We start from the raw sequence: 15,631 nt of genomic DNA on the forward strand, positions 1-15,631 counted from the left end.
TTCCACGATTGTAGTTTGCCTTCAAATATCAAGTCAAGAGAGTGAACAACGTAGTGAATGTTGTTTCACTATTTAAGATAATTTACGTTTTGGTAGCCCGTCTGGAAAACACATAGTCCCGGGATGTGGGGTTTGGGAGCTCTGGCCGATACATTTCCAAGTCTGATCCTGAATCGCAATGAACCAACAACACTACAAATAAAGGACTCTTCAGCCTTTGACAGCATGCTACGGTATGTTCTGTTAGACACATACACATGATAGAGATCAAATGATCTGTAACAATGCAATATTATCACATATAAAACATTTGTTTTACTCACATTAGTGTTGCTTCATTCATTCATGTGATCTCATCCTATCTGCAGTTCCAGTCTCTTGTTTGCAATCCGCGGTGAAATGAAGGAACAAACATACAATGTCTTCCCCACGCGAGCTAGATTTTCATAAAAAATATCTATTAAAAAGTACATCCATGCATTCATAATATTGGAATACGAATGAAGCTTATGTTGTATATTTATTGCTAAGAGGTTTGATCCGGTTTAGCTTTATGTAGGCCTGTGTTATATCAGGTACGAGTCGGTGGGCGGGGCTACAGAATCAGTCGTAGACCGTAGTTCATCTTATGCTGAGGCAGTTTATTACCACACGATGATGTCAAGGGCCTGGTGTCTATAAAGGTTTTCTCTGACTAACAAAGACGTTTTCAGCTTGAAACGTAGCGTTTCAGTTTGGTTGAGGAGGCTTTGAACAGGACATTCTTATATTACCATGACCTTTTGTATATCAAAAGCTCAAGGGAAAGTTGATTTCTTAAAGGTCCCGTTCTTCGCGATTCCATCTTTCAAACTTTAGTTAGTGTGTAATGTTGCTGTTAGAGCATAAATAATACCTGTAAAATTATAAAGCTCAAAGTTCAATGCCAAGCGAGATATTTTATTTAACAGAAGTTCCCTTTCAAAGCCTATAGCGAACGGCCGGTTTGGACTACAGCAGGAAGTGCAGGGATGTAATGACGTCACTAGAACCGTTTGTTGACTAACCCTCCGCCCACAAGTACATGCAAAATAGGGGGCGTGGTCTTGTTTCTCTCCCACGTGGAGAAGAGCGCGCATTCAGCGCTTGCATCTCCCCGTTATGGTAAGAGGCGGGACCTTTCCGGGCAAAGTGTGCTAAGCTGCTGTCCAATCACAACACGGTAACGCACTGGCCCAATCAGAACTCGTTACGTGTTTCTGAAGGGGGAACTTCATAGAACAAGGAAATCATCAGGCCGTTTTTAGGACAGAGAAAACAGCGCTGTACAGATAAGTCAATTGTCTGAAAAATACTTTTTTACACAAGAAACATGAACTCATGTTATATTGCACACTGTAAACATAATCAAAGTTGAAAACACGCGAAGAATGGGACCTTTAATATATCACCCCTTTAAATAAAAAAGTGTAAAAAAATTATTGATTGAATATGAAAAGTAATACATGTTGAACAACATGACTTTGGATAAACACACACAACATAACACAATATGCAATATTAATAAATGTTTGTAATATAATAAAATATTTGATTAAAAAATTTGCACTGCTGGTTTGTTTGTGTGTCTGCTGGTCTATGTAATGTAACACTCTCTGCATGTTCTCTTTCTAAGGGTTTAACTTGTCAAACGTCAGGACTCTGTCGGTCAGCTGATTCTTTTTGCCGGCTGTGAGCTTGTGAAGAACAAAATCAATGCGCCAGAGTAAAATCACTTGGCGGAAGACATGAGACAGCCGCGGGCCCCTGCGCTTACCTGAGTTCCATTTCATGCATCAGCTGTCTTAACACAAACAGAGTGAACTTACACACGCACACACTTCTAATGTCTCAACAACTCTGGCAATGTTCTATACAGCTGCGACCTGTTCTGGCCCTGAGGGAATTCCAGTAAACACAAAAACAACAGTATCCACACATACACACACACAAAGAATGTCATATCCAAAGCACTCAAATTGTCTCTGTCTCGGGCCGCCCAATGTCCGCTGTGCATAGACTACACAGGAAGCTGAGCAGACAACTGCAATAAAACTGTCCAACTAATTAAAGCCGGACCCAGATTAACCACTCACATTAACTCGGCCAATGCTGGATACACAAAACCTCCCCTCATCTCCACTTTGGGATCAAACTCTTTTATGAGCACCTGGAGGACATTTTTATTGTGCAGAGGTTGCCCTTTAAGTGTCAACATTGTTTGATGTTTCTCCCAAAATTATTAAGAGAATAAAAATAGTTCCAAATGAGACACTTGTTGACATTGACTTGTTGAAAGTAGGCTACAGAGCTTTAAAATTAGTGTGGAATGTGAATATTGTGTCATATTAAAAGGTTAGTTCACCAAAAAATTGTAGTCATTAATTACTTACACTAATGTCGTTCGACACCCGTAAGACCTCCGTTCATCTTCGGAACACAAATGAAGATATTTTTGTTTAAAATCCGATGGCTCAGAAAGGCCTTCATTGACACCAATGCCGTTTTCTCTCTCAAGACCCATAAAGGCACTAAAGACGTCATTACAAAGCCCATTCCACAGTGATTCTACGATCATTTTACGAAACGACGAGAATGTTTTTTGTGCGCAAAAAAATTACCGATTTCAAAACGTTTCGAACGGTTATGAATCAGCGTATCGATTCATGATTCGGGTCGCGTGTCGAACTGCTGAGATCTTGTGACATTGGTGTTAATTAATTAATAACGTTCGAAACTTTGTTTTGAAATCGGCCCATCACTAGAAGTTGTTTTGTCAGGGGTTTTTTTGTGCACAAAAACTATTCTTGTCACTTCATAAAGTTATTGTAGAACCACTGTAGTGAGATGGACTTTGTAATGACGTCTTTAGTGCCTTTATGGGTCTTGAGAGAGGAAATGACATAGGTGTCAATGAAGGCCTTTCTGAGCCATCGGATTTCAGCAAAAATATCTACATTTGTGTTCTGAAGATGAACGGAGATCTTACGAGTGTCGAACGACATTAGGGTACGTAATTATTGATGGAATTTTCATTTTTGGGTGAGCTAACCCTATAAGATCACAGAGCCTTTTTAAGGGTGTGTTCACACTTGGCATATTTGGTTGAATGAAAAAAGAAATACTGGTGCGATTGCTCTGTTAGTGGTGTGCCATCCGAAACATGGTGCGCACCAAAAACAAGCGGACCGAGAACGCTGAAAAGATGGGTCTCGGTTCGCTTCCAAACGAACTCTGGTGAAGTTCGAACGCAACACAGAATGCTCACGCATATCGTTTTTTTTTCTCATCATAGTTGTGAGTCTACCCATCACAGTTCAGTACAGACGCCTCCTCGAAGCAGATCATTGTTTGTGTTTGTGTGTGTGTGTTGGTGTGTCCTGCCGGCTGTTTTATAAGCTCTCCATGAGTTCTCAGCAGGTCAAAATACCATCATATGCAGGCTACGCACACACAACAAGCGCATTTATCCCAGCACAGCATTGTTTTGGATGTTCAGGAAGTGTCATTTGAAAAAAGGTAATACGTCATAATCAGATTATTAACTCCAGGCGCGCCACTGACACGGGGGACAGGGGGATCATAACCCCCGCAGTTTTGAAAAGACAGCAATCGACCCGCGCACTTTTGATAAGGGATAATAGCATGTGCTAGACTGACAAGCCAGACCCACATCAAGATGTTTGGTCTGGAAACTCACCATTGACAGGGCTCAATCTGAGGGGCGGGATAAACGGTTGTCTTTTAAACTCCCTCTGCACGGCGTGCACGCAATTGGATAGCGCTACAACCAACCAGAGCAACGAAGGTGAAGCAGAGCTCGTTGACAAATTAAACTTTCGCTGTATTCGGTCAGCAAAACGCTGAACACATCTTCCCTTCTTAAGAATGACTTCAGTGCCATTCTTTGTTCTTTTCTCAGAGAAAAGTTTAACTCCAAGTCTTCAAGAGTCACCGTCAAAGCTGATTAGAAAGACCGCCGCCGTTCGCCAGTTTCTGTGTTTACTAGTAGCACACAAGCGCAACTCGGCCGCCATTATGTTAAGACCGGCCCACCGACTCTATACACGATGTGATTGGCCTGACCAGAGTTTGGCATTTACAGCTCAGAATTACATTTGCTGCCGCTAGGGTGCGTCTAGATTCCTAGGCTAAGCATGTGCGACTCGCTAACTAAAACTTCCGACAACGTCACATTCATTGTAAGTAAATCAAGCCATTCAAATTTATCAAAATAGAATTGTGCGAGGTTGAAAGTTGAGACATCCCACATAAAAAGATGTCCTACAGAGGACAGATTTTGGCATATTCTGCAGGCATTTTGCTCATCTCATGTTTTGATTATTCATATGTACTTCTTATTTCACTTTTCCATTAATGATCAGGCAAGTTTAAAATATGATGGTGATCCGACAAGGAGACTGAAGTGGTGGTCCGATATCTGATCTGATCTTACCATCTGGGCTTTTGCTTCAGTTTGAAAGCAAAACTTTTATTTCAGTACTGTTTGTTTGATCCTACTATTCATCAAAGAACTCTAAAAAAGTGTTTTATACAACTGCTTTCAATACTGAAAATAATTATAAATGTTTATTGAGTAGTGATGCTCAACCTTTTTTACTGTTCTCAAACTTTTGACCGGTAGTGTAAATTCGCAAGTAATTAGATAATCAACTAAACGGTCAGTAATAAAATAAAAACTTATAAACAAATGACAGTGCTGCCCTACAAAGGCTAAAGACAGTAACGTAATTTTTGGTCGAAATTCATAGTTCTGACACATTCAATACCTCCTTTATCATGTGGATAAGTATCTCGAGCCAATTCCATTTTTTCCTCAAGAAAATAAGAGGTTGTCTTAACAGTAACTTCAAAAAGCCTAGGATAAACCAAGGCAGAACACCTTAACACCAGTTAATGTTCTTTTCCTTTGTTTTAGAACGCTCAAATTGAGTTTGGATACTATTGTTTAGCCGCTGTTTGCTGTTTGCTGTGCTACGGTGTAGCCTGTATCATACATCTGTCACTGAAGCACTTCTGACACACACGATACCTGAATAAAAGTGTAGGTAACAAATAGTTGAGTGGTTGTTTTTACTAAAAGCGTTTAAGTATGGTTGAGGTGGCTTTGAAATGCAGACATCAAGGTCAAGGTTAAAAAATTGTGTAACACAAAAGATGCATTTTAGACTAACAAATTAGATAGATCGCAATCTACTTTGTTTAGCTGGCTAGCAGCCTGCAGCATAAACAGTCTCCTATGAATAGGCTACCAAACTGCTCCATATTACAAAAGCAATTGTAAATCTTCCAAAGTAAATGCCATGGGCACTAGATTTTATACAGGTGGTACTATAATGATTTGTGTTGAAGTTACTGCCATTTGCCTTGGTTTGACATTTTGCAGACAATACAAAGGCAGAGTAGGCCTACAGTAACTTGAAAATAGGGGTCAAAAGTCAAGTTTTTAGCTCACGATTTTTTAATGTAGATAATTTCCATTACTAAAACATCTAATTGCCAGATTTCCAGTGTCCTATATCTATAATAATTTGTCTGGACAAGTAAATCTTTAAAGTCATTTTTCTCAGTTCCACACTCTAGGTCTTTTGCCTTTTTAAGGCAGACTAGGATAAATAAATACAACATAAAGATACAGATACAAACAGTGCTTTAAGTTTAAAGGCCCACTGAAGTGCCTTGAAACACGCCACATTATTCAATGTGTTGACGTGATTTCCCCTGAAACGGCTCCAGCTGTTAGCAGCTCCTCCCCTTTTTGATACAGCCAATAGCGTTTCGTTAATATACAGTTTGACAAGCCTTTTTTGTTTGGTAAAGCCAGTTTCCTCTAACCATGATCATGATCTCCTCCATATTGCTTTGAAATGCAGCATTCTGTGCAGAATTCAAATGGGTCGATATGTTTTGTTGTCGGTCCTGACTCGTGCAAATGACCTGATCTGATCTGATCTGCGCTACGCTCTCGTGTCAAGTCTAAATTTTGACCAGAGCCGTTGGTGTGTGTGTGCTGCCGCAGTGCGTGAAACTAACGTGAAAACGGACTTCATTCACCTCAACTGAAAGCATATTTACACTGAATCGTTTCCTATCGCATATATATATATATATATATATATATATATATATATATATATATATATATAGCGCTATGTGCCTTTCACCATGTAAAAATTAGTAAATATGTGAACAATTGACCGATTTCAGCCACAGCTTCGCAGTGTAGGGGGCAGGCTTTAGATTCAGCGAGCATTTTGATTGGACAGAAGATTTGATGAGAAGGTGAAGTCTGCGATGATGTCATCAAAATCTGTAATTCGTTTTAACGGAAGTGAGAGACTAAGATTTGAACGCTTATATCTCCTAAATGCAAATTTTGTCATAGTTTTGGACCACACCAGCTTATTCATAACGTTAAGGCTAACATTGTCATACTAAAAGCTAAAAAACTTCATTTTGATTTCAGGGGACCTTTAAGAGTTTTCCCTCGTTGTTGTTGTTTGATTAACATTAATGACACAGACAGCAGGTATATGCTATTAGATTCCTTTCACCTTAAGAGCTACAGTAATGTGCAGATTCAACACTGACACACGTCTGTTCACTCAATACATAACCACCAATAGGACATATGCACGTGTGTCTTTGACCGTTCAAGGGCAATAAGCCTAAATAGAACACATTCAGTATCTGGCATCAGTCCGTGTGTCAGTACCGAATTGAGTTTTGTAGTTTTTATATAATAATAATCGCTTTTATTAACTCTTTTTTAGTGCTATTACACTTTTTATTTGGTCATTCATTGGCGCTTATGCGAGACGGCAGGTGAAAAATAGGTAACACTTTACAATACGGGTGTACTAATATGCATTAATTCATGCTTAACTAATTTAATTTAAATTATTAGTTAATATGTTATTAAGGAATTAATACATAATGACATATTTAACTAATAACCATATAATGATTACTTAATCTATTAATCATGCAGAATCATCATTAGTTGTTGATGCAGTAATCATTAATAAATCGGTTAGTTCACCATTAGTTATACATTAACTAATGATTATCTGTGCATTAGTTAAGCATGAATTAATGCATATTAGTGCACCCGTATTGTAAAGTGTTACTGAAAAATGTAATGATTTGCCTGGAAGAACTGGAGCATTATTAATTGAAGAATAAAATCAGTTTTATGTGTCTGTGGTACAATCAGAAAGAGATTGGCAGTAATATACATTGCATGTTGGTCTCATTTGTAGTTGCAATACAGCAAATTATATTTGGTCTAGCGAAAGACAGAATGCAAGCAAACACACGCACACACGCACACACACACACACACACACACACACACACACACACACACACACACACACACACACACACACACACACACACACACACATTTTAAAGCGCTGTGGGAGCATTTCAGTGAGCACATAAAATAAAACGTGGCGCTTTTCTAAGCAGATTAAAAAGGAGAACTATAATGTATGGCGGAATAGCACTTCTGAGAGTACTTCAACTCGGCGCAGTAAAAAGTCCCGGCTGAAACATCCTCCCTCACATCTCCCCCTCCCTCTCTCATTTCTGTCAATAGGGGGGAGGGGGAGATGTGAGGTAGAATGTTTAATGTTTTTAACATTTGAGTCTGGAAACCTGTAGATTCATTTCTGATTCTCTTCATTCATTCATTTCTCATTTCATTACTGCTTCTGTTACACTTTTGCGGGCACCAATCACAGATTGGCTTATCCACCTGCCGTACCATTGGCGGGTTTAACACAATGAGGGATAGAGAAGCGATGAGTCGTTGCCTGTTGATCACACCTCTTGTGGTCTGATTGGTTCAAGGACTATCCAATTGCGTACAGTCATTTGAATTATGCTCGTTGATCACGCCTCTTGTGCAGTAGAAAATGCAGAGCAGACTCCCCAGACCAAAGTTCAATCATAAAAGATAGCCAGACAAGTTATTACGGTATTTTTTTAATCAAATAAATGCAGCCTTGGTGAGCATAAGAGACTTCTTTTAAAAACAATAATATAATAGTGAATTGAATAATGCCAGTTGATCACACCCCTTGTGCGGTAGAAAATACAGAGCAGACTCCCCAGACCAATGTTCAATCTTAAATTGAGCTTGTCTGGTGATGGCCAGACAAGTGAACTAACCCTTCAAGGCCTAAAATTTGGATTTTGAAATTTTAGACCATGTGGAAACCCACACTAAAAGTAAAACTAATAGACTAATATAATGTTTTGATTATATTTATTAGATACATACTGTGTGTTATTATTTGATTTAACATTTGAAAGTAAAGTAAATTACAATATTTGTTTGTGTTACATCATAATCCAGAGTAGGGAGCAGTGGACACTGCGCAGGGACCCTGTCAAATGGAATGCACCTTCAGTCTCCTACTTTTCAGATTTGCCTGCATTTAAAATAATACATTCTACCCACAAATAGTGACCTTATAGTAAAGTTAACCCAGTAAAGTTTTCCTGTAGTACAATCACCACACTATAGTTTCTAAAGAGTCCCTTTGAAACATTTACATTTTCTCTAATGAGTTATGGAAAATAAAGTCTTGACTCATTTCAACTGCCCACTGAATTTACCTGAGAATTATCAACTGAAAGCAGACAAGTAAAATCGAGTTTAATGACACAAACAATCTATTTACATAAACCATTGCAAAGACACATGTCCTTGACTCAACATCCATCTATCTATCTATCTATCTATCTATCTATCTATCTATCTATCTATCTATCTATCTATCTATCTATCTATCTATCTATCTATCTATCTATCTATCTATCTATCTATCTATCTATCTATCTATCTATCTATCTATCTATCTATCTATCTATCTATCTATCTATCTATTAATTCTTCAATTAGTCTCACAGATGTATCTCGTTTCTCTGGTTTCTCTTCAGCATAAGTGAGAACGAACCCCTGTGTGCCAGGCCACAGCTGTGTGTGTGTGTTGGGGTCACAGTGGGGGATAATAGCCTGCCACGGGTGACTATTTGTTAAACAATTGTAAAATGCAAATAGATGTATTCTCTAGGCACTGTACCAGCAAAAGACCCATGCGAGAGGTCATCCATGCTGTCGGGAGGAGGACAGCGGACTCTGCATTTAAGAAAACTATGCCAGTGTAACAAATCAGCTGGCAGAAACATTACCTGTTCTGACGGACACTCAAACAAAGGAACATCAGGGTGACTAGTCTTACAAACAAGCTAAACTACTTGATTTTAAGATTAAAAAAATATGCTCTGAATGTTTTTAGCACGTCAAACAGAAATAAGTCAGGCCGTTCCAAACCTATAAGACTTTCGTTCATCTTCAGAACACAAATAAAAATGATGATGACTTACTCTGAAATTATTATCGATCTCTAGGAGGTTATATACGTATAATTTCAACAAAGGGTTAAACAGAATAATTAAATGTGTTATTAAACTATTACATTTAAATGACCAAATAACTAATTGGCAATCTAACCTAAATTCAAAATTATGATTAAATGGAGTCAGATAAAGATGAATTGGAATTAAATCCAAGCCTGACATGGTCATACTCAATTCTAGCCAGAAAATGAGTCTGAAACTGCTCCATTGGGCTGTGATTATGGGGCGTTTCATCCGAACCAGGAAAGACCTCAATTGGATAGACTACAACCAATCAGAGCAACGAAGCCACACCAAGGTTATTTTCGTAAACGAAAACTGAAACTAAGACTAAAACTATTGGTCAAAAAACATTTTCGTAAACTGAAATAAAATTAAAAAATCTGAATAAATTAAAAACTAAAACTAAACGAAACTAACTACTCTTACTAAAAAACTAACTGAAATAAAATAATAATTAGCAAAAATAAATATTCGTTTTCGTTATTAATAAGCTCTTTTTAATGTGGTGGAAAATCTGACTGTGGCGGTTGAGGGAGTGTCTGTATCGCGCTACTGCGCGTGAAGTGATCTGAGGAGGAGATTAACCGCTGTCCTGTGACGGACGCGTGCAGACAGGCAACACATCACTAAACGGCAGTTCACAAAGAATCAATGCGTCCGTGGCAGTGAAATGGGAAATAACACAAGGTAATGAGATGCACGTTGAACTTCTTTTAACTTAAGCTCCTGTTTTAGAATGCCGTGTCTTACGCGACGAGAGACGCAGGCGCAAAAGTCAGCAACTATAGTAGCCATTACTAGCCTACTGTGCGTTTGAGATTTCATCTTTGCATAATATTGACAGGCTCAAAGGTGTTATCATAATCATTTACATTATATTATATTATTATCTGTGTGGAGACATTTCCCCACAAAGTAGGGAATATCAGGACACACACCCACACACGTTTGTTTCACTATATAAGTGAGGACATTGCGTGGACTTCCATTGATTTTATATCAGGTTAATGATATTTTCTATCCCCTAACCCAACCCCTATCCCTAAACCTACCCATCCCAAGAACGTGCTAAACAATAGATTTAAATTAAAACATGTTTGTGCCGATTTATAAGCCTTTTTAACTAGTGATCCAATGTCAAACTAGTCAGTTATCATAATATTTTACTAGATAAGTGAAGACATTGGCCCCCTTTACAATTATAGCACAACACACACACACACACACACACACACACACACACACACACACACACACACACACACACACACACACACACACACACACACACACACACACACACACACACACACACACACACAGAGCACAACAGTGTGTGTTGGCTGTATTCAGATGACTTTAGCTGTGGTCTTACACTGCTAGCCTACATTGTACTACTGAAGAAATTAAAATAAGCTTTTAATTGTTTTAGCTGAAAATTAACGAAATGTAATGGATTTCCAAATATTTCATCTTTGTTATGAATGAGTTTGTCTGGAATTTATAATTTTTACTTTTATATTTTACTTTGCATTTATTTTGTTCTTTAAGATACTCAGAGGATCTATGTCAAAAATATCAAATATAATTTTTTAATATCAAAATATAATTTATTTCATTTTTAATCTCCAGATCGTTGTTTGTATAGGTCATAGTTTGACTCAAGCTTTTTTGCTCAAAGGTGAAGACCCAACTTTATGCATGTTTTGTAAGACCGTCCTGGGTTTAAACAATAATGCTCGTTTATCAAGTTATTTCACTTAAGGATGTTTAGTAAGATTAAACTCTAATCTGTGCAAACATTAAACTTTGCTGAAATTAAAAACCTTGATTTGGTCTCTACACTTCATTATGGTAACTCTGCTAAACTATAATTACTAAAACTAAAACTGAAACTAAATAAATAAAAACTAAATAGAAATGTATTTGCAAAATAAAAACTAAACTAAAACTAGCAAAACCATTTGTAAAACTAACTAAAACTAAACTGAAATTTGTAGCAAAATTGAAAACGATAATAAAATAAAAACTAATTTCAAAAAGCAAAACTATAATAACCTTGAGCCACACATAACATTAGTTGTCAAATGCCAACAGAACTCAACTGCACTGTGTTGCCAAGTCCACGTTTTTGTCAGCGGATTGAAGCAACCTCAATTATGTAGACCCAGACCCAATTTTAGCAGGCAACCATGCCAAGATAACACGCTATACCCCAAACGCCATTTTTCCCGGAGATTTTTTCCGCGTCGACCTTCACCCACCAATCGTTAGCCTCCATTGGGACGATTTGGGTGGCCTTACAGATGCAATCTGAGAGCTTTCTGTCCCATATGAATCAAATGGGTTTAGTCTAAATGTTCTGAATAGAATTTATTGTGTTACATGATGAACATATTGAATTTAATCTTTTAATCACATTGATCAGTGAACATAAACTGAAGCTCAACCTGACCTGCTTGACATGCAAGAACAAACCTCATTGGTTCTTGTGAAAGCTCAAATGTGCTGTATAACATGAGAACAAACCTCATTGGTTCTTGAGAAAGCTCAAACGTGATGCGTAACACGAGAATGAACTTCATTGGTTCTTGAGGAAGCTCAAACGTGAAGCGTAACACGAGAATGAACTTCATTGGTTCTTGAGGAAGCTCAAACATGCTGTGTAACACGAGTTCAAACCTCATTGGTTCTTGAGGAAGCTCAAAAGTGCAGCATTACACGAGAACAAACCTTATAATTTCTTGCAGAAGCTCAAACATGCTGCATAACACAAGAGCAAACCTCATTGGTTCTTGAGGAAGCTCAAACGTGCAGCGTAACACAAGAACAAACCTAATTGGTCTTTGAGGAAGCTGAAACGGGCTGTGTAACAGAAGAACAAACCGCATGCGTTCTTGTGGAAGCTCAAACATGCCGTGTAATACAAGAACAAACCTCATTTGTTCTTGCACGTCAAGCGAACATGTTTGAGCTTCTGTTTATCATATCGGACATGTGAGTTAATGAATGTTTATATGTAAATAAAAGCCTATCTGTTCATCATATAAAGCGATCGTGTCTCTTCAGAAAATTTGGAGAAAACCTCCCAATTTTATTATTTTTATGATCTGGACTTTGTAAAGTGTAAAAGTGTCAGTTGTGTAGCTGTCAACAGAGGGACAGAAATCTTTTGTGTTCTGAAGATGAACAAAAGTCTTACAGGTTTGTTAAATAATGACAGAATTTTCATTTTTGGATGAACCTTTATCTTTAATGCTGCTGCTTTTCTATACAATGAAAGTAAATGGTGACCAAGGGCGGACATGACATCTTTTCGGGGGAACCATGTGAAGCTCTAAAGCCTAACACAAGCAACAATTTCAGGTAGAATACATATTTGTTCTCTGTTTAGAGCAAATTTAGATAGAGCATCAGCCCTTTCAAAGACAATCCCTTCAGAACATGAGCACGTCCGCGTTCGCCTCTAGATTTGACACCGTGCCCGACTGCCGTGCGCAAACATTACAAGGTGGCCTGGTTTCCTTTCTCTAGATTTTGGCAGGAGATGATTCTGTGCGGCTCAGGGTCACCCTGATCCCTGACAACTTTCTCTCCTTCTTCGTCGTCGTCCTCTCGTCTCCCCCTCCTCTTCCTCAGCTCTGTTTGTTTTTGTTCTCTTATCTCTCTCCGGCTCTGCTGTCCCCTGAAGCTGTCTAAGCCATCGCTTCGTCCTTGTGCTGCCAAAAAGAAAGCTGAAGGATTGGCTGGCACTGGCTGAGTTTGCAAAACTCCTACGCTGGAAAGTAGGACATGAACCAATAGTGTCTGATAATGTTTGATAATCAAATGGAGTGCACTAACTGTACACCATCACATTCTCTTTTGCGCTTGAACAAACAATAACATGCAGAATTATACCAAAATGGCCATTTTGTCAAATATTCTCACAAGAAGCCTTTAAAGAGTTAAATGATGTCTTAAATGAGCTTAAAGAGTTCTGAGAAAATGAGGTGATGTGCCTCAGATCCACATCATGTTCTGCAATGGTACATCTTAAATAATCCTAATAAACCAGTTGCTGGGATGACTGTCATTAATGTTAATACAGGCTGTAAACATGTTTTTTTCTGCTGTAAAGTTGGGAATTTTAACATGGGGGTCAATGAGATTCTGCTCCCTTCTGGAGCCTGTCCCTAGTGGCCAGTCGATGAATTGCAGTTTACATTACTTCCGTATTGGCTTCAAGAGAGATCGCGGGAGGTTGCCGCTTGGGATTAATCTATATTTAATTCATAATTTATGTAGTTAAGACTGAAAAGTGTTTGATAACTTTATTCAATTTCTGTATATTGATGAAGGCCACAGAAGAATATGACATTTATTATGAGGTACTGTCAAGATTGTTTTAAGTGAACTTGAATTAAAAACATTTTTTTAAAGCTTAATTCATGTTGAAATTGATAGCTTTCAATTATACTGTAATGTTGAATGTCTATCGTTAAAGGTGCACTATGTAGTATTTTTGCAGTAAAATATCCAAAAACCACTAGGCCTGTGTTATATATTTTGTTCAGTTGAGTACCTACAATATCCCAGAAGTTTCCAACTATTTGTAAATTGTGAGAAAATTGCTATTTTAACTGAGGACAGGGACGTTTCAGCATTGCATTTGAGGGAGTCGCCTGTCAATTGCGTCATATCTGCGTCAAGGTTATTATAGTTTTGCTTTTTTAAATTAGTTTTTATTTTATTATCGTTTTCAATTTTGCTACAAATTTCAGTTTAGTTTTAGTTCGTTTTACAAATGGTTTTGCTAGTTTTAGTTTAGTTTTTATTTTGCAAATACATTTCTATTTAGTTTTTATTTATTTAGTTTCAGTTTTAGTTTTAGTAATTATAGTTTAGCAGAGTTACCATAATGAAGTGTAGACCAAATCAAGGTTTTTAATTTCAGCAAAGTTTAATTAACAGATTAGAGTTTAATCTTACTAAACATCCTTAAGTGAAATCACTTGATAAACGAGCATTATTGTTTAAACCCAGGACGGTCTTACAAAAAGTTGGGTCTTCACCTTTGAGCAAAAAAGCTTGAGTCAAACTATGACCTATACAGGATCTATCTTAAAGAACAAAATAGATGCAATGTAAAATATAAAAGTAAAAATTATAAATTCCAGACAAACTCACTCATAACAGATGAAATATTGTTAAACAATTAAAAGCTTATTTTAATTTCTTCAGTAGTACAATGTAGGCTAGCAGTGTCTACACACTGTTTTGCTCTGTGTGTGTGTGTGTGTGTGTGTGTGTGTGTGTGTGTGTGTGTGTGTGTGTGTGTGTGTGTGTACATGTTTTTCTAGCCTGGTGAGGACTTCAAACTGAATGCACACAGACTTGTGTCACCGTGGGGACCTAAATTGAGGTCCCCATGGGTACAAAAGCTTATAAATCACACATAATGAGTTCTTTTGAAAATGTAAAAATGTAGAAGGTTTCTGTGATGGGTAGGTTTAGGGGCAGGGGCAGTGTAGGGGGATAGAATATATGGTTTGTATGGTATAAAAACCGTCTATATGGCAAGTCCCCACAAAGATAGCGCACCAGACATGTGTGTGTGCGTGTGTGTGTGTGTGTGTGTGTGTGTGTGTGTGTGTGTGTGTGTGTGTGTGTGTGTGTGTGTGTGTGTGTGTGTGTGTGTGTGTGTGTGTGTTTGTTGTGCAATAATTGTAAAGGGGACCAATGTCCTCACTTATCTAGTAAAATATTATGATAACTTACTAGTAAGGACATTTGACTGGTCCTCACTAGTTAAAAAGGCTTATAAATCGGCCAAAACATGTTTTTATTTAAATCTATTGTTTTGCACGTTCTTGGGATGGGTAGGTTTAGGGATAGGAATTGAGTTAGGAGATATAAAATATCATTAACCTGATATAAAATCAATGGAAGTCCATGCAATGTCCTCACTTATATAGTGAAACAAACCTGTGTGTGTGTGTGTCCTGGCATTCCCTACTTTGTGGGGAAATGTCTCCACACAGATAATAATATTATTAGTAGTAAATGATTATGATAACACCTTTGAGCCTGTCAATATTATGCAAACATGAAATCTCAAACGCACAGTAGGCTAGTAACGTTAACGTTATTTGCTAATATAGTTGCTGACTTTTGC

This window comes from Pseudorasbora parva, chromosome 23 (genome assembly GCF_024679245.1).
Source record: "Pseudorasbora parva isolate DD20220531a chromosome 23, ASM2467924v1, whole genome shotgun sequence".
In the NCBI taxonomy this organism is placed as follows: Eukaryota; Metazoa; Chordata; class Actinopteri; order Cypriniformes; family Gobionidae; genus Pseudorasbora; species Pseudorasbora parva.